This window comes from Scleropages formosus, chromosome 7, assembly GCF_900964775.1.
Source record: "Scleropages formosus chromosome 7, fSclFor1.1, whole genome shotgun sequence".
Taxonomy (NCBI): domain Eukaryota; kingdom Metazoa; phylum Chordata; class Actinopteri; order Osteoglossiformes; family Osteoglossidae; genus Scleropages; species Scleropages formosus.
Window position 1 is genome coordinate 33,061,698 of NC_041812.1, and position 20,893 is coordinate 33,082,590.

Sequence of the window (20,893 nt, forward strand, 5' to 3'; positions counted from 1 at the left end):
GGTTAGAAAAGTTTTTTTTTTTTTTTTTTTTTAATTTTTGCCCTTTTGTACCTAGGAATCAAATTGTTTACCTTTTAGAGGTTTTGCTAGCAAGGGCAATAGATCTAGGAGACCCATGTGTGGACCATTTTTTGCCTGTCTTTATGTAAATTCTGTACCCTGCCTACACTGTTGTTAATAATACTGGATGTACTGCTCTGAGTCAGTGTAACTTACTTTTTGACCAATTGCTACACTCAGGTTTCAGCTTTTACTAAATGGTTTTTTTAATCTTATAAAGATATAGGTTTTTCGGGATCTTTGTGAGGTAGAATGTGGTTGATTGAATTGCAGACTGAGACCTATGATTGTGCATTGCATGCTGAGGTACAGTGTGAGATGCCTCACTAAATCATCATCCTAATGATTCTCTGTGGAACCCTGTGCAGATCCTCTCCAGGAACTTTTATTTTATTGATTGACCTGAACTCCAGCAGTGTGCGTAGGCTTTGCCGGCAGCTTTTCCTGAATTCTACACATAGTCTAAAGCTGTAAAACTGACTGCTAATTCCCTCTGTATTTATGAATGACCAGAAGTCTTTGTTTTGAGATAACGCATGTGGCTTATAGCACATGCTTTGCTCCAGTGTTCTTGCCCTCCTTATTTGATGGTGAAACAGACAAGGTAGATAACATCAGTGGCGTTCAGACTTTCTGGCTGCAGATGAGAAGTCCCAAAACCAGAGTTATATAGTTTATCACTTTAATCTGACACATGCCACATGCAAACATACATCTGCTTTGAAACTCCAGTGGCAAACTAACTTTGGGTCATGTGATTTATTAAAAATAATTATTTAACCATTTATGTTAAATGTTGTGCTGATACTACAAGTTTATTATTGCAGCACATCTATGCTGCAATAATAAAAATATCAACGCCATCATCTTCAGCCTGCAAACAGCAAATATATCATGAATACATGATTACTTTCTCTACTGACAATTTTTACAATGACAACTAATAGCTAACTTGGTGTTTGCTGGAAATACACACACACACATACACACACATTTTCAGAACCGCTTGTCCCATACGGGGTCGCGGGGAACTGGAGCCTACCCGGTAACACAGGGCGTAAGGCCGGAAGGGGAGGGGGACACACCCAGGACAGGACGCCAGTCCGCCGCAAGGCACCCCAAGCGGGACTCGAACCCCAGACCCACCAGAGAGCAGGACTGCGGCCCAACCCACTGCACCACCGCGCCCCCTTGCTGGAAATAACATCAGTAATTTAAAATAAGTTTTCAATTTCTTCTTCCATTTAACTCAGTATTGTAGCATATTATTTTACTTTGTTACTAGTACAAACTGCTCCTTCTCATTTGGAGATGTTCCACTAATATCCTTACCCTAATCATTTGTATGTTTGTGTTTGTCTTCTTTGTTTGTATCAATTTTTTTTGCTGTATGCCTGTGTTGAAGTGCTCTGTGTCACTACGTGAGAAGAGCGCTCTATAAAAATAAAAATAATAATAAGAATAATAATAATAATAATAATACGTGTGACACCACCACCTCTGAACTTTATGAGTAGCTGGGTCTTAGAAAGTTTTTACCGGACAGAATCCCTATTTTTGTTAGTCTTTACATATTGGAGTTAATTATGATTCCATTGATGTACTTCCTTTTTAATCTGTGCTGCATTACATGTCACAAAGACAATGTGACACTTTCCAGTACTTCAGGTCCACAGTATCATATGCTTTGATGGCCAATCCCTTCTTTTTTCCAGCAGAACTAGTAGTTTAGACTAATTACATTTTGCATTGTGAAATCTAGTCCGACTCTCATGTATAATAATTTTTTCTCAGTTCCTAAATGTGTCATATCTTTAATGAGTTATCAGCATTATGCACTTAGAGGCAATTTGGATTAGCCCAACTAGCCAGCAGTGGCCTATTGTCTAGAGCTGTTGCATGTGACTTTTGGTGTGTTAACAAATTGTCACTGATAGTTGTGGCCCATGTGGACAAGCTGCACACAATTCCCTGACCCTGCCTGTGCTGTGAGTAAGCAAGGCCCTGGGGAATAAATGCTCTGAGTGATTCACTGCTGGAGCGATGGTCATGATAACAGATGTTTAGTGAGCGCAGACTAAACTCCACTGAAGGTTATAGAAATAAGCATTAAACCCTTTCAGATAAAAATGCATTCCTCATCTCAAGTCAAAGTGTAGACTGGCCAGCAAAGTAAACATAGATATTCCTAAATAATAATGAAATACTAAGCATTACTAAACAGGAATGTTTGATCTTTTATGCAGTAACACAGGTTTCTGCAGCATTTAGAAAAATTGAACTTTGCACTGGACTTTGAGATGATCAAAGTAGATCTAGCTGAGTAGAACTGAGCTCTGGCAACTGCTTTTACAGTTCATTGCATTTCTCACTTAGATTTTGCAGGACACACACACACACACACACACACACACACACACACACACACACACACACACACACACACACACACACACACACACACACACACACAGAGAGACAAATTGCATGGCAGAATTCATGTAGAATTTGTTTATCCCGAGTGCACAACATATGATTCATTCAAATCCATATAAGAGAGGCAGTGATAAATGGTGTCCATAAGGGTTTTCTGGTGATAAGGAGCAGCTGGTTGACCTCTGTACTGTTGGACAGAGGTATGGTGTTTACTAAGTGCTATCTGTTTTTTCTCCAGGGTCCATCATTGTGGGAAGAGTTAGTGAGTCATCAGTGTTTGATTGATGTAAAAATATTGGTATGTAATTGTATAATAGAATTTGAAAGGATACGTATAAAAGTGTAATCTTATGCTGGAATGATCCAAGTTTTGGGTAAAGAAGTAACAGTGAAACTTGCAGTCCAGGAGTAGCATTGATAAAATTCTGGGGATATAGGTTTTTTTAATAAACGTCAGTTCACTTTACCACATTCCAAATAAAAAGCAGAGCAGCTGGCATCGTCAGAGGACCCATCTGGCCCAATTTTTGACAGGATAAGCAAAAAAAAAAAAATTAATAGAACTGAAGGATGAATAAAATTGCCTACCTTTGCCACTGTTTGATCTCAGTTTTCTTTCTGTCTTTGGTTAGTTGGAGTGACTAGTTTGGGTTTTGTCAGCCAATCATTGTGTTGTAATGTTGGTGGTAAATACCAGAAAAATTTTTCTGCATCTTGGAAATGCTAATGCTACTGTGCTCTTCAGAAGGATTGCAAATTGAGTAACTGGAACTCACAAAAGTATTCATGTTTCTTATTTAATGCTTAAATGTTGACGTCTGAATGAGATTGGGTCTGGTGAAGACTCTTTGTAGAAAAAAAAAAACGCAGAATGAATTGTGATCCGTAAATATTTACCATGGCTTATTTCTTACCTCTTGTGGAGAACCAGACACCACTAGACAGGTTTAGTTCAAGGTGGCTAGGCATCACTCCATAATCTCAGAGCTGCAGAGCACCAAGCTGCAGAGTGCTGAGCCAGAGAGTAGTTACTCAGTTGAAAATGTCTGAAAAACATTAGTCACATTAATACAAATAGATTGCTATTCCCTAGAGCGACTGAAGTAACTGAGCAGATTGATAGCAAATAAACTGATAAAAAGTTTTGTCTTGAACTGTTAATTAAAAAAACAAGTTCAACTTATACATAGTTACAAGTTTTGTTAAACAATGAAAGATAGTAACAGATGCTAACTTCGCAAACGCATTTGTAATATTTTGCCTTTGACAATTGCTGAAACTCAAACTGAATAAACTGACCAAAGCCTTAGTGTTCTTCAACATGAGTTTGTTTTAATCACCAGTTGGTTGGATTACTTGTGAGACATAGAGTGTATTTGCATTTTTTCATTTGCATGTTTCCTGTAAAAGACACATCAGTAGTCCTCAGGCAATTTTTTTTGTACCATTCCATTTTTTCAGTGAACAGCTCAGTTAAGGCAGAGTCAGTTTAAGCTATCTTGTAAGGCTGGATTTTTCCAAAAGTAATACTTGTTCTCACTCTTCCCCCAACATCTAGTCCCCTGATACTTAATTTTTCACTTATCTGGTCTGTGATTATAATACCATTTTTCATTAATCAATCTGGATTTTTATTTATCTGGGCATGGCAGAATGTATTATTCCATTTAGTGCAAATGAGATCACATTTTATAATTGTATAAAGTAGCTGTGTGAGAAACGCCGTGAGATACATTGCACTGTGGGAACTGCATACCCATATAAGCAGTAGTTTTCTAGCATTCTAGCATTCTACCTTCTTGTTTGTGCACCAATGTATTTGTGCTTACATGCTCTGTTTTTGCACCATTGTGCTTTAATAATTTTAATTCATTTTTTTTTTTTTTTTTTAATTTAACACATAGCAATGTCTTCTTCAAACCAATTCCGGGTTATCATGGTTTCATAGTAATCAAGTTTGAATTGATTGTTGTAATAGATTCTTATATGTAATATTGCCATTAATTGTTAAGCATTCTATTGTTGTGCATTCTGTGTTGAATGACATTAGATATCCTTTTGGGTGATTTTGGGGTGAACTTGGGAATTGCTCGCAATGAGTTACAGAATAATGGAAAAATTAATTTTGTTATCGGTCCATTTTCAGGAGCGAATTTGGATGCATTAGGGGATGAGAGTCTATTAATTTCAGCAAATGTTTAAATCAGTAATTACATAAATGATACCCAAAGTATGATTTTTGATATCATTGCAGTACTATGAAGCAAGTTTCACAAAACAGGTCACTTGGCAGCATCTCGACTATGTGTAACTCAGGAACACAACACATATGCTTCTTGTTGGTGCTGCACTCCCCTAATTGTCTGTTTAGAGCTGAGTAATGAAAATTTATTTAATAGCGAATGTTGCAGATCTATGCTGAAAGGATCATAACATACTGTAAAAGTGTGAAATGAATTTTATTCATTATCTTGAGGAATTTTTTTTAGCTGAAACATTACTATGACTTAATTATGTGTTAATGTTCATCAACATGTTGCTATTTTGTGTGAAGATTGTCACAGTTGAACTGTCACACCGTATATACAGGTGGTCCCCGATTTACAATGGGGTTAGGTTCTGCAAAACCCATCGGAAGTTGAAATATCGTTGAAAAGTCTTTGATATCCATATTGAATGATTTCACTAAAATTCTTTTTCAAATGTTCATCAATTGTTTTTAACTGTTTAATGGATGTGTCTATGATCCCTTTTCTGTCTCCAGCATCTTACACAGTAAATGCTCAAGTTGTATATGACTTTTATTGACTTTATCCACCATTTCTATTTAGCTCTGCCTATAAAAATGGTAATAATTCATGTAAGGAATTTGTGGAATCAGCTTTTTCAATGTGTGCCGCAGATGTGAAATATCTTTAACGCATAATGAAAAACAAAAGCTTCAGTACATTGGAGTATGTGTGTGAGAGAGACACTGTGTTTGTGAGTCAGAGAGAGAATTACACAAAATAGTTGCATGTGTATGAATGTGGTCATGGGGGCTGACTCAGTGTTGGTTCTGAGTAATATGGTTTTCTGATGAAGATGTAAACTCTTGTTAACCCAGATCATCCAACTGTCAGCCCTCCACTCATGGCTCTGAAGTTTTCTTGAGTTTATTTTAATTTCTATGTTCATAGAAGGCTGGAATTGTTGAGTCTGTCCCTTTCGGCTTCGCACACACACACACACACACACACACACACACACACACACACACACACACACACACACACACAAAAATACTTGCTCCATTACTCCATTACTGTGCACACTCGTACACTTTCACTATCATTGACGATTTTTTTCCAGCATGTCTGGAGATTTTTCTGCTCAGGTTTATTGTTTTTCCCCACAATAAATTAAAAAAAAATCACAAAAAATTCAATCATATAATCAGTGTTTCCTGAAACCTCAATCGTTCACAAAGATTTTTTTCCTGTTTGTGGAACAGGGGACTGATAAATGCAAATGACCAAGGTAATATTTCTGGTTTTAAACAACTTCCTTTAAAATTAGAGGATGTAAGTAGTGATGATGTACGAGACGTACCATGCTGAGCTGGTGATTCAAGATACCACTTAGCAACAATATCATTATTACTTGTTAACTGGCTTAGAATTGTTACTAATCTAGAATGCCCAGGAGGTGTGGGCAACCACTGGCCCTTTCCAGAGGTTTTTTTCTCCCTCGATTTTCAGTTGGGAGTTTTTGTTCCTTTCCTCCGTGGCCAGTAGGCATACTTATAGCTCTATTAAAGTACTTTACTGTGGTAATCATTAGTCAACTGTCTTCTTTGTTTCTTATCTGATATATTTGTTTTACTTGCCTTAGGCCTATGTTAAAACGCTCTGTGTCACTGCATGAGAAGAGCGCTCTATAAAAAAAAAATTGAATTGAATTGAATGATGGTGTGAAAGTGGGTAACACTGAGGTAAGCTTGAGTGTCTAGAAATAGTGGGTATTCCTGAACGGGTACTGATAAGTATGAAGTGTGTGTGGCAAGAATGGAAAATCCATCTGACAGTGACTCACCTCCTACAATGTGATTTATTGATTAATTTCATTCCATGTTCACTGTGTGTCTTTATGTCTGTGTGTTATTAGGCCTCAGTGCCTTGGGAGGACTTACTTTAGCATTTTCAAAAGAAAAAAGACAAATGAGCTCATACATTAAATATATCAGATTTTTAAATCCAAACAACTTCACAAATTGTTTTTATTTGGAAATAGTCTATAGTTCTGCTTTGCTTCTTATTTAGGTTACCTTTTAACTTTTCTGGCAGAAAAGAATAAAACAATTAATCAGTTTTTAATGGGAGCATGTTCAGATTCTCAGGTTTGGTTGATGGTCAACAAAGGATGCAGGTGAGGTCAGAACTGTAGTTATCTTGTCATACCTTAACTGAATAATTTGGAGTAATTACTCATGACATAGTCATGTTTTCTTGGGCAGAAGGATTAGTAATGAAGTATTTCAGTGGTAACCTTGGTATTTTTCGCCCCAGGAATTGTATTTGACATGTGATCATGCAAAGAGTTCTGCTTCTTTCCTAATCTGTCCCTGTTTCTCACTACCCCAACTAAAGGTCAGGTATCCTCACTACCTCAACTAAAGGTCAGGTATCCTCTGTCTGTCCCATTCTGTCAACAAGGCTGTGTGTGTCCTGAAATTCATGTTTTATTTTGATTTTCCCCCCCTCATCTATCTCGCTCCATATGTACAGAAAAAGAAAACACCCTGTAAATGATATGTTTTGCCGTGACTTCCAATTACAGTGTGGCCTTGCACCGAGGGTGTATAAGTGCACAGTAGCAGGAGGAGTGAGCTGGCTCTGTACCCACCATGAAGGTGTCAAACAATACAGATTTATGCAGCTGTGCATTTGGGCATTCCACAGTTTGCTTAGTAATGCTGACAATAATGGCGATCACCTCTTTTGCTGTTGACTCCCATAGCAGCTCTCTCATCATTATTACAATTTTCATTAATACCAAATAGTGTAAATCTGTACAGTATGTATATTTTAACCTTAAACATTATTTGTGTACTCTATTTGTCTATAACCCCTAACTCCATCACAAACACTTGTCTTTTATATGCCTTATCCCCAGTAATAAACCTGTTCTTCAACTATTTGTCATTTCCTAGCATGTTTAAAGCTACAAGTGCAAAAGGAGAAATGCAAAACTGCCTGCATCAGCAGAGACATTTATAAAACTTGTAGTGGCACAGTTCACTGGTACTTGTTGCCCCACAAAATGTGTTATACCGTAATTGTAGAATCATTTTAGATATGGTCAGGAAAGAGGATGACTAAAGGACATAAACTTGGAATTTATCTGAATTGGAGCTTACAAATTTAGGAGGGGTAGCCATTTTTTGAGTTGCGTAAATAGAATCTAACTGGAGACCAAGGACATGGAGGTTTTAAAACCCACAAGAGAAAGGAGAAGAAGACAAAAATATTTGTACCAGATTGCAAATGGAGAAGTAGCAGTTTCTGTGTTCTGGATTTGTAGAGAAAATGTCTGATTAATGGTAACATTAAAATCATGAGTATGAGAATTCTGGTGTATTGTTCCTCCTTACAAATTGTACATGTATGTGGGCACAGGAGACTAGTTGGAGTACTACACGTTTTAGAAAGTCATGTATATGGATTTGGTGAGCATGCAAGCAGATGTCCAGTGTTTCTGTTATCCTGGACGATGCTTTGATGTCTCGATGTTCACAAAAAAGAGTGCAGATGGCAGAGCAGTCAGGAAGTGCTTTTTAAAACTCCTCACTGTTTCAGCTTGTTCCAGGGTTTCTAAGGTCTTGAGTGTGTGTATATTTTTCTTAGTTGTTTATCAATATGTAAACTCGGAATTGGAAAAAAGGACATGGAGAAAAAAATTACTATGGATGTGGTGCTATTATTGAAGGGTGCTATTATTTTGGTCACAAAAGTACAAAAAGCTGAAAGTAACTGGAGAAAATAATGTGTTTATTGGTATCATCAAGCTATAATTAGATAGCTTTAAAACAGCAATAAATAATAGTATCAACTAGAAACAATACAACAAGAACTGAAGTAAATCCCCTGCCACTTGATGGTTTTGGCAGTGATTTTGTGCCCTAATCAGCACTTGTGTTAAATCTTTCAAGACATGGTGTACATACATTAAAGAAATGTAAATAAAATGGGAGAACCATAACATTAAATATCAGTATGAAAATTGAAAGAATTATGAGAAAAGGGTAAATGTCATCTCCTGATTCATTGCTGCCACTTTCTTTTGCTTTTGAAGTATTGATTTAAACTGGATCATTATCTTTCAACTAAAAATAATTATTGTGGTCATGCCACCAATATCTATGACAACCTGCAAATTCAGAAAGTAATATTTTACTTGACAAAACTAGGAAGAAAAATATGGAAAAACAAATTTGTTGGGTGTGGGTGGCATGGTGGCACAGCGAGTCGTTCTGCTGTCTCAGTGCCTGGGTGGTGCGAAAGGATGTGAGTTTGATCTCTGCTCAGTCTGTGTGGACTTTGCGTGTTCTCCCCGTGTCTGCAGAGGTTTCCTCTGGGTGCTTCAGTTTCCTCCCACAGTCCAAAGACATGCTGTTCAGGTTCCCCCCACAGTGTGTGAGTGACAGAGAGAGTCTGTTCCACTGATGTATGGATGAGTGACCAATTGTAAGTAGTGTATCTAGCAGTGTAAGTCACCTTAGTGAATAAGGTGTATGAGCTGGTAAAACTATGTAGAATTCATTGGAAGTTGCTTTGGAGAAAAGTGTCTGCTAGATATGTAAATGTGTGTACTACACTACATTTAAAGAAATCTACTGTGAGTCTGAGATGTTGTAGTGTAAAGCCAGTGGTTTTATCTCATGTGCCAGCCACTCTGTCTTAAAAAAGGGCAACAAAAGAAGTTCCAGAGCTTTTGAAATGTAGAGGACTGGGCCCTAGACCCATTCTGAACTGCTGGATTTCCTTCCTGCTCCACACATTGCTTAAAAGACACTGTTGTCAGCTATAAGGAACTGTGCCTTTTAGCAGCATATCAATCTTATTTTGTAAATTGACTCATTAACATCCACCCCTATTACAGCAGGCAGTGTCAGCACCAGGGGATTGCTTTGGGCTCTGGTGTGTAGGCCCAGGATAGGATGCCAATCTGTTGCAGGGCACCCTAGGTGGGGCTTGAACCCTAGACCCACCACACAGTGGGCACTAGCCAGACTCACTATGCCACCAGGCACCCCCATAATGTAGTATTGTTTCTTATATAGTATAGAATATAAAAGGATATACTATTAGTATACACTAGTATACACTTGTTTCTCATTTAACAGTGTCTTTCAATGACAATTGCTGAATTGATTAAATTTGTACATACTGCATTGTTTGTTTTTTACTGTTGTATTATGGTGGTATTTCTAGTGCATCACTGTAGGGGCTTTTGTATGTGGTGTGGTTATTTGAGATGGGTCTCTGGTAACCAGAAATGGGTGTGGCCATTATGCAGTTTGAGGATGTGTGTGTAGGGTTGTCTGAAGAAAGTTTAACTAAAAAAACCATTGATTTTCAGTCATTTTCAGTGTTTTGCAATCTTCAAAACATTGTTTGCAAAGCACTGAAAATTATTTAAAATCATTCTGAAATTAATTATTAGACTTTAAAGTCAAGTTTGGAGGCACATAACTCCATGTAGAAAACAGCCAGAACTTACATTTATTAATTTAGCTGATTCTTTTCTCCAAAGCAACATACAATTTTTTACCCATTTATTCAACAGGGTAATTTTACTGAAGTAATTCAGGGTACTACAAGGGTACTACAGCTGAAGGTGGGGATCAAACCTGTGGCCTTTGGGTCTAAAGGCAGCAACTCTAACCTAGTGAGGTGAACATTAGAAAGGATGTGGAATTAGCTGAGACCTATGAAGATCTGGAGATAGAAGAATTGGAGCTGTATATTCAGGTACTTATGAGAGTTTTGTGAAAGCCAGTTAATACTGATGATGCGTGACAGGACAATTGTGACAGGACAGGCCGCTGGTGTTCAATAGCTTCTAATACCTCAAGTGTTAAAAACTACAGCCATCTTCCATACCTTGAGCTCCAGTCAGCCTGAGGGGTTGCCTTTTGCCATAGGTCATGGACTGCTAAATTATACTCCCATTATGCATGCTCTCTTCGTAATACTTTTATCCTGAAATGTTGTAACTGAAAAAAGCTGTGTGTGTTTTGCACTCTGAAAGGATCATTATTTTTTCCTGTAATAACTTAGTTGAAAATGGTGAAGGGTAGTGAGAGCACAGTTTTTTGTATCTATAGGTGTTTAATCCATGTCTATGACCTTGGCTCTGAAAAGAAATTTTCTGTAGGGATTTTTTTTTCGTCTCCTTTTATGCTACTCCTTTTATTACCACAACCACAACGTGTTCTTTTTATCTGTTTGTAGAGTGTTTCGTGGCAAATCTTTTGTAAAGGACTCTATGGTGAATAAAAAAGATAGATTGATGGGTTGATTATATAACAGCAGGTCATGGGTAAGATTCTCATTGTAGGCTATGCACATACGTTACTCATTTTTTAACATGCTCTCGGATCTAGCTACCACAGGGAAGAAATTCCTTTTTTCTCCTGAACATGTTTTAGCATTCCACAGTCACTTTCACTTAGCGGTAACCCCTAGAAGAAATACATCTTGACAGGTTTTTTTGGAATTTATCCAAGATGATGAAAAGTGGAACTTGCATCTAATATGACATATGAGTTATGCTTCTTACTTCTTTCCTTTAAGAAGGTTGAAAAGAAAGGTGAAAAATGGACCCTATATTGAGTCTCTGTGGGGGACAGTATATTATGAAGTATATGGTTCAGTGCAAAGCCCTGATCAACTGGATATGTACGTTGTGTATATTCTATAATCATGTTTCCCAGTGCTCTGGGACCCATTTGTCTGCTTTTTTTTTATTTTTAAGCTAAGTGTATAGTTAATTAACCTTGGCTGAGTTTATTGAATAACATGGCACAAACCGTAAAACCTTAAGCTATAAGTGTTAGCTGACAACTTCTTACAATTATTATTATTATCAGTGAGTAACTATAATGATGTAAAGATAAATAATGTCTCTCCTTTGCCACAAAAATCTGAATCAGTTAATTTTTATTTGTAGATTGTACTAAGCCTATTGTTTAGTAAAGTCTTTATTGTTTATTTACTTTAATCATTTAAATTATTTAAATGTACCACTTATGCTGAATGCAAATGTGTTCTATTTTATCTATGATAAATGATTAAAATAAAGGAATATATTTTGTTTGCAAAAAATTAGTCAGTAGTAGTTTTCAACTATCTTCACCTAAACACAAGGCATTCCTCAACCCATATCTGGTATAACAAAATTAACAATTTGCCAAGTAGCATGAGTTTAGCAGTTCACTGACAAATATCTCTATCAGGGCAACTTAACTGAACTCAGTAAAAAGAATAATGGCATACCTGAGGACATGGAAGGAAAATTATTTGGACATATTGTTCTCAAATGTGAGAAGACACAAGTCACAGGGTTCTTAACTTTTGAGTGCAGCTGTCCACTTTCAGTAGAGGTGTGCTGAATTAGTCATTGTTGAGCACCTAATATTAAAGAATTTCAGACATTGTTGCTTTGAATGAATGATAAGAAAAAATATTCCATATTATTGTGTGATGACAGAGGATTGCTTTTCAAGAGTAAAGTCGTTGCAGAAGGAAGGTTGTTCATAGGATACCCTATTGCCACACCTGTAAAATGATTCCAGAAGTTTAATTTGAATAACCTGAGGTTTTTAACTTACTTTTATCTATGAACATATTTTTGTCTAGTGTATAAAGTGGACATATGGACAGATTTGGAGGAAGCTGGTTCAAAGGACACTGAAAGGGTCTGTTTGCTGAACGGTGTATTGTATTCTTAGTGGGTAGAAGCCAGGCTCACAGGCCTGTTTTGGATAATTGCATGTTTTTGTGGTATGTGGTCCACTGCTGTCTCTATGGCCACAGTTCCAGGATCCACTTTTAGTCCTGCATCCCTGTCAGCCAATCCCTTCCCTCAGTTTATGTCCACCCCTTTGTAGCCATAGAGACAGAGAACCTGCAGAGAACCAGACCATACCCACTGACCTCTGTGCCTGTACTTCTGGACCAGAATTGTTTTGACCCTCAATTTGCATGTACAATCTGACTTACATAGTTTTTATGTGTTTTGTATGAAGTCATATATAAAGTCATTCCGGACTGTTTGTCGTGTAAATTGTCTAGGGTATTTTGTAGCTTCTGTAGGTTTGAAATTATACCATTTTGTTAAAACCTATTTGTGTAACATATCTTTTTCAGGATATTTTTAAGAGCAAAATTTAAACAGATTCCTGGAATATCACTATAAAGTATAACATTTCATCAGATATGTTGAGATCTCTCAGTATCCATTTTAACACTTCTGAAAAATCATTTTACTTCTGTTTAAACATAATAGTTTCATAAGAAATAATCAATGCCCTAATTCTGAAAAGAAGAAACACAGATCCTAGCTAATTATCTTTGGTACCTGGTTGTAGAACTTGGAAAAGCTGTGAATGCAGGATTGAGAAGTTTCTCTCCAAGCATCTAGAGTACCCCTAGTAGAAGACACCTTAGAGAATGAACATAGCCAGACAAAAAAAATAAAAAAGAAACGGTAGAGACGGAGAACTTTCTCTCTCTCGCTCACTTTTGTTAATTGCTTGTCCTGGTCAGGGTAGCAGTGGTCTGGAGCCCATCCTGGATTTACTGGGTCCAAGAGCGGGTACACCCTGTATGGACATTGATCCATTGCAGGGTTGCTACACAGTCACACAATCATAAACCAAAACATGAGTGAGGAAGAGAAGACAGTTCAGTGGTGTCTCAGCTGTTAATTTACTGGAGGTGGTGCTAGCCAGCAAAACTGAAGAAATGTAAAAAAAAATGGCAGATGAATCTAGGACAAGTGCAGGAGTAGCCTAAATTAAACCCTACAGACAATCATCATGATGTCATTCTCAGTAGTCCAGGCTTGAAGTTGTCCAAGTTCTGCTTTTACCCACTGTAACTCCAGTGGCTATACTGCTTCCCCATCCTCTCTGTACTGTTAGTAATTTAAACAATATGCCCTGCGAGTGAAGTCAATGAACGTTGATGCTTTAATACCGCTATAAGCAAGTGGTGCTATGTTAGACTTTCTTCATGACAGCAGGTAAATTGACTGATAATCAGTGCAATTGGAGTTTGTTGGTGCAACTGGAGTTGGTTAATCAACTTAGTTAATTTATAAGTGTATATTGGAGTAGTAACTGCAAGGATTGGTATTACCAGTGGGCTAAAACCTTTCTGAAGTGTTCATCATTTTACTTATAGTTGTCACGTAGCCACAGAAATGTTATTAAAACATGATGAGCCAGTTTTGCTGTATTATTTGTAACATGTTCGCATCCTCAATCTTTGTTAAGCCATCTGTAGAAAATTTATGGCAAATGTTATTTAGCCTCAGTCAGGTTCCCTTAGTGCTGACTGAAAAATAGGGCAATTAATGGACTTAATTTGCTCAACAAGAATTAAGTCGTGGCTCATCACCATATGTCCCTTGCCTCCTCTGCCGATTTGAACTTAATCACAGAGTAGCTCTACTGGGTTTAGCCGGTGCGTTGTTTGCACTATGTAACTGTTCAGATTTATGAAGTAAGCAATGAGTGATGAGTGGGACAGCACACACATTCATAGCATTAAGCACTTGTGGTAATAGCATGAATGTAAAAGAGCCAAATGACCCAGCGTGGCAGCTGCACTTAGAAGCAGCATGCAGGTTTGGAGCTGTGCTCTTCCTGCGTGTCGCATCTCGCCCACCTATTGCTCGGGGTGCTGTGAGAACAGCAGGTGTGCTTGGATGGAAACAGTGACCCACAGGAGAACTCCTCTGAACCTCACAATAGCTTTTGGCCACAGAACCTAATCTACATACAGAGTACACTGCTGTCCCAAAAAACTATGCAGATGATACTGCTTTCACCCACTGTAACTCTAGTGCCTATACTGCTTCCCCATCCTCTCCTTACTGTTGGTAATTTACAGAATATGCCCTGTGAATAAAGTCAGTGAATGCTGATGGTTTAATTCCACTATTAGCAGGTGGTGCTGTGTCAGACTTTCTTCATGACAGCAGGTAAATTAACTGATAACCAGTGCAACTGGAGTTTGTTGGTTAATCAACTTGGTTTATTTCTAACTGTATATTGGAGTAGTGACTGCAGGTGTGTTTTTGAGGTGGTAAGTATGCGTTGTGGATATGAGTATGTTTGGAGGCAGTGGGTGTGTATTATAGGGTGAATGTGGGAGGCTTGAATATGTGAAGATCATGCGAGGTGGTGAGTGTGAGTTTGTGTGTTTTGGAGCACTTAGAATACGTGTTGGAGCTGGATGTTTATACAAACATGATTTGACAGGACTGAAGCTTGGGTCCTGATGCAGCCTGTCAAACATGTCAGTGTTGGTTTACACAAACCTTACATGCAGATGCCTTTTCAGTTATCCTTGTTCCCACTCACCTGTTTAATGGCATTTGTCACAATATTCCATGAAAACGTTTTTGCACGTTTTGTATCTGCAGTATGTACACTTGACCATACATTAATGCTCACACACAACACAGAACAATTCACTTATGTCAACATGTACAATATCTACAAAAAGTTATCAGATTGAAAGATGACATAAATGCAGAAGAAATGTTACTATAGTATGTTCTTATTTGTGAATTTCAAGAGTATATATTTTCAAAAGTCTTGGTGTATCTCTTGAAGAAGTGAGTATTTTGTTATTGTACTATTTTTATTATACTGCAAGTGTGCAGACATTAGTGGGGTTTGAATTATGAGCACAGTGTCTCTTTGTGAAGGGTGAAGTGCATGTGGAGGAAGAGAGAGCGATGAAGAGGTTATGTACTATGAGTTCCTGTGGGACATGGTTTTGTACCCAAGTTCTTTTGCTTCACTTGTTCTCTAGAGCTGTCATGAAGCTATAATACACAGTATGTTTGAACTGAACTTGGCAATTGATGAAGATCCAGGGATGCTGGGTATTTCATGTTAAAAAACCAAGGGAATACCTTATTCCATGTTTAACGTTAATAAAAGCTAAGAAAAGATGGAATGTTTAAAGAGAGGAAGGTACATAACTTTAAAGTAGCCCCTTGGGCTTTGGTTTTGTGTTTCCCTCTATCAGCAAATGCATCTCTCTTAAAATGTCACAAACCAAATAGTTTATGGAGTCTCAGGTTACTCATGTTCTTGACACATTTCAGCTATTCTATATCTCAAGGTTTTTTCACTTTGTTTCGTGCAACACACAGATTTAAGAGTTGGCTAACATGCTCTTTTGACTTAAATGACTGCTTTTTGTGGATAATTTACTTCACCTAATTTTGGAGAACAGAGTAAACCAATATGATTATCACCCAAAAGTGGGAGAAGCTCTAAATAACTAAAAATATATTTTTGGAAATGCTAGTTAATGTGATAAAACAATTACTGCTAAAAATGTGAAACTGTAACTTATTAATGTTTTATTTCAGCATTATTAATATAAAGTGCTTTTATTCTGCTTTCAAAACCACAACATTCCAATAGTCTTGTGTTTACTTTATTTAAAGCATTTCTTGCTACTTAGGTGGACTAAGAACTAACAAAGAAAGTACTGAGGAATGAGCAACCAGTGACTGCTCCTCGAGGTTTTAGTGTGCCTAAAGTGCTCACTATGGAAATTATTGTTAAGCAATTATAATCAGAGCCCTAGATGACTTTTTTGCATACAGAAGTGTGCGTTAGCTTACAGTCTTCAGTGATTGCACATTTTAGTCATTAGCTTGCTATTTTGATTTTAGGCACAAAACATGCTATGTGAAGCTGAATCAGAGAGGTTCCATATGGCAGGAGATGGCCACATAATGTTAGATGGCATTTGGTCATGACTGCCATGGTTCTGTGGTGCATGGGTAGAGGAGGAGTAAGGGAGGAGCCCACAAAGTGTTGGCTACAGAGGCCAAACCCAGTTGGTCCATCACTACTGAGGATGCAACTTGCAACAGCTTATTGGAGCTGGAAGTTGGACAACAGCCTTTGAGTATTATCTGATTTGATCATAGATATACTTTTGTGTATATTGGGGTCCTGGTTAAAACCTTTTTAAAAAGTCTTAAGAAGTCTAATTGTACATGTTTAATCACCGTCCAGATTTAGTAAATCACTGTCCAATCTATGTGCTGAACTCTGGCTTTTCTGGGAATCAGTTAAAAGCAGCCGGGAATGCCATAATATGGATGCAACATTAGGATAATAGGTTCTTGAGAGTGTGAGACATAGATTTTCATAATTGTTTTATAAACTTATATGAAGTATATTCTAATATATAAACTAAAGTTAAGATGAAATAAATGAAATGGGACAAACATGAAGACTAAAATTATAATTTGCCTTGAGGGTGTTCTGAGAGGGACTGTATTAAACATGACTGTATTAAAATGTGACACTTCGAGTGTGAAACTACCTGACCTATGATGCAGGTGGGGAAAAAGGATCTATTCCAGTTAAGCTAATGCTAGTTTTAAAGCACAGTCTTGGTGGTACTGGTGGGAGGGAACAGGAAACAACTGTTAAAGGCTTTTAAAAGATGTCTTTGAAGGGTTAATGGAGGAGTAGAAGAACAAGAGCCAAGCAAGTGGGAGGGAGGAAGGGAAAAAGGACTGGGAGAGGAAGGAGAGAGGGACCACGGAGCAGCAGTCTGGCTGCAGCCTCTTTTTCCCGAGGGTGCATTTATGAACTTTGCTCATCTTTCTTTAGTAGGAATACTCACCTCATTCATCGTCGCTGTCTCTCAAGGGGAGGGTTGTAAGAGCAGCTGAGGGGGCATGGGCTGCCAGGAGGCAGGACAGGACAAGAGCCATAGACAGAGACAGAGATAAAGGTAAATAGAGAAAAGGAGCGAGACATCCACAGGAACTAGGAGACTCTGTACAGCAGACAAGGTGAGGGTGGATTCTGTTTCTCCTGTGAAACCTGTTTCAGTTTAGAGCAGCTACCGTGTGTGTCACTGTGGCTGTTAGTGTGTTTGTGTGTATGTTGGCACGCCTGTGTATAGGGACTGGATTTCTCAAAGTAACAGACTTTGTGTTGCAAATGTTTGTTTAATTAATGCTACATTGCTGATTTGCAATGTCCCCCTCTGCTATCTGCAGTGTTATGCACTCTTTCATTTTTTTAAAACTTAATCTTTACTGCGTTTGTGCAGCTTCAGTGCTGGGTGTTTAAGTCTCCAGAACGATCCTGTAACACTGTTCAGCTGTAGTGGGGTATAAGTATTGGTTTCTCATATGTTTATATGTTCCTCTGTGTGTCTGTGAGCAACGGTATGTATGTGTGTAAGCATGTCATGTGTGTGTGTGTTTGGTGTCTGTGTGTACACGTGTGCATGTGTTTGAATTGGTGTCAGAAGGAAGGGTTTCAATATGATTTACAGCCCGCATAAGGGAGTTTGACTGGAATCATATTTTATTTTGTTTTATTTCAGGAAATATTTTTTACAGAAACACTCTAAGTTATGCAATCACCGTATCTCTAACTTGATGTAATAAAATACATGAAGTGGAAAAACTTCTCCTCACTGTCCAGAGCTCACTTTGCTAACTAATGCTGAGAATATTGTAGTAAACTTCTACATGATAACGTAATATAGCCAGCGCTAGAATTACATTCATGTGGCTCTTTCTGACTAATAAATAAGTTTAAGCTGTAAATGTCTACTGGGAGGTCACGCTGAGAGGTAAGAGGAGATGTTAGAATGTCAGACATTAACTCACCTGTGGTATTTTTTGGGGAGTTTGGAGGGAGATGTGGGAATCCTTTGCATACCCTCCAGAATATTCTCCAGCAGGGAGCAATGGGAGATGGAGCCCAGCCTGCAGGCCAGGGGTCAGTTTGCCAGTAGTGTTTTTTTTGCTGTCTGCATGTATGTTCCTGTACACATGGTTGCATGTGTCATTGTGTTTGTGCCCTATCCATGTCCTGTTTTTTGTGCACTGAATTTAATATTTTGACACCATTTTGCAGATAGATCCTGGAGATGTAAAGCAATCTTTGAGCCACAATGAAGTTCTCCTGTCTAGACTATCTTGAGAAAATATGAAAAAATGTAGGCCACAGACATCAAACTGGGGTGAGCAGCTGGTATAAATGAGGTGGATTAGAGATGTGTTAGATAAGAATAATGGCATTGTGTCATGGGATAGAGTGATGGAGTGGTTTTTTTCTCAATCAATTACTGACACACAGAACCTTGTGTCTAAATCTTTCCCAAGAATTTTCCAGGTTTTCTTTGTTTTTCTGTGTGGCATACCTTTGCTCTTGACTATTTAGCAATTTTTTTCACCTCACTTCACCTCCTGCCCCTCCTCTTGGATGCCAGCGTTTGGGTCTGTGCCTGCTATGGAGTGGGGCTGCGCTCTGCTGGACACTCCTGAATGCTCTAACTGATGATCAGGAATGTTCAACAACTCTTGCCATAGCTAATTTTACTCACTGCTGCAGTGGCAATACTTGTTATGCTCTCTGTAGAAGTGTGGAAATTACCATGACATCATTGCAATTGAAAAATTGGCTCAGGAGACAAGGTATGATGGCATTTTGCCAGCAGAGCCATTATTTTTGGAGACAGCTGAATTTGTACATGAAATGTGATACTCATGTTAATACATTTAACAAGAATGTTGTTCTATTCATGGTTATTATGTACCATAAATATCCCATTTTACAGCAGTCTTTGAATATTATTGAGGTTGACTTAAAAAGGATTCATTTACACTAAAGAAAAAGGTGTATTGCACCACATTCTACAAACACAAGATTTATAGAAGCACATAAAGGTATTTCCCTTTGGTGTGCTTACAGTAAAGGTCCTAAATATTAAGCTGCCATTGTTTAGGCTCATTGAAATCATGTCACAATACTGTGTAATTGAAATATTAGTTGAAATTTTATCTGACCAAATAGTGTTATACTAAATATTGCATACATCACACTAGGATACACACTTCCATGTAGTCACCTGTAAATTTTTTCATTCACCATATTTGCATATTCTGAAATCATACACAGATGTGTTATGATAAAAACACCACAAAGACAGATATGTCCCATTGCGCTAATGTTTTAGGAGTACTGAAAAGAATCCCATTATGGCATGGTTAGTTTTAGAAAATGGTTGTGATGGTTACCAGGTTTAATGGAAGATGACAGTTTGTGATATGAGCAAAGTGTGGGAAGCCACAGAGAGTCTTTATAGACATTATAACGGGACATGCACAGAAGCTAAGAAATGCAAGATCCAATAATGGAAGTATATAATAATTCTTTAAAAATAAATAGAAAATATGATTGACAAAAGTTTTAAAAACTTGTCATTTGTAGGATGATACATGCTGATATGTGAACAAGGTAAAACAGGATTGTCCATTGTCCCAAGGGTCAAGGCTAAAATATGCTCACAAAGAGTAGATAGCTCAGGAGGACTGGACTTGCCCAAGCCTGTGACAAGGACATAGAGTGTGGTCAGCAGAAAGTTTTAAAATGCCTCTAACAATGGAATGTGTTCCAGTGTGGTCTTTTCTTCACCAAATTATTGTCACTCAAATGCAGGAACAGAGGGTGTGTGTACGATCCTTTAATTTCTGCTTTCCTTCTGTTCTGTTTTCGGATGCTCTGGATTTCTGTATGTAATTATTTGTTTGCTTTTGTGTGTATTTGTTTTGTGGGCCTGTTGCATTCTGTTTAACCTTTGACACAGGCACACACTTTCCAAGAGCCTGAGGGGCATAAGGGAAAAAGTGCTTTTTTCAGTTCTAAGTTTTTCCAGTTACTTCACTTTTTAACCACACACATTTCTGTATCCAAGACAGCCTAAGTCACTCACACACACACACACACACATTTTCAGAACCGCTTGTCCCCTACGGGGTCACGGGGAACCGGAGCCTACCCGGCAATACAGGGCACAAGGCCAGAGGGGGAAGGGGACACACCCAGGACGGGACACCAATCCATCACAAGGCACCCCAAGTGGGACTTGAACCCCAGACCCACCAGAGAGCAGGACCACAGTCCAACCCACTGCGCCACCGCACCAGCCTAAGTCACTCATTATATTAATTGTATGTTTATTATTGTTGCACTCAAACTATATGAGCCCCAAGAAAGCTCATACTAGGCTTTCCATGAAGATTTAGTGTAGATCAGAGCTCCTGTTTTACACACTGAAACCTA

At 38.1% G+C, this 20,893-nt stretch overlaps 1 protein-coding gene across 6 annotated transcripts in view; it reads left to right on the forward strand.

Moving 5' to 3' along the window:
* znf469 (zinc finger protein 469) overlaps positions 1-20,893 on the forward strand; it is a 162,604-nt gene that overhangs the window by 87,184 nt on the left and 54,527 nt on the right. The window contains exon 1 of one of the 6 annotated variants that reach the window (XM_018765037.2): positions 17,356-17,604. The exons of the other annotated variants lie outside the window; for them this stretch is intronic. The gene's annotated coding sequence lies outside the window, so the exon portion shown is untranslated. Of the gene's footprint in view, positions 1-17,355; positions 17,605-20,893 lie in introns of those variants that run through there. 6 annotated transcript variants of the gene reach the window in all.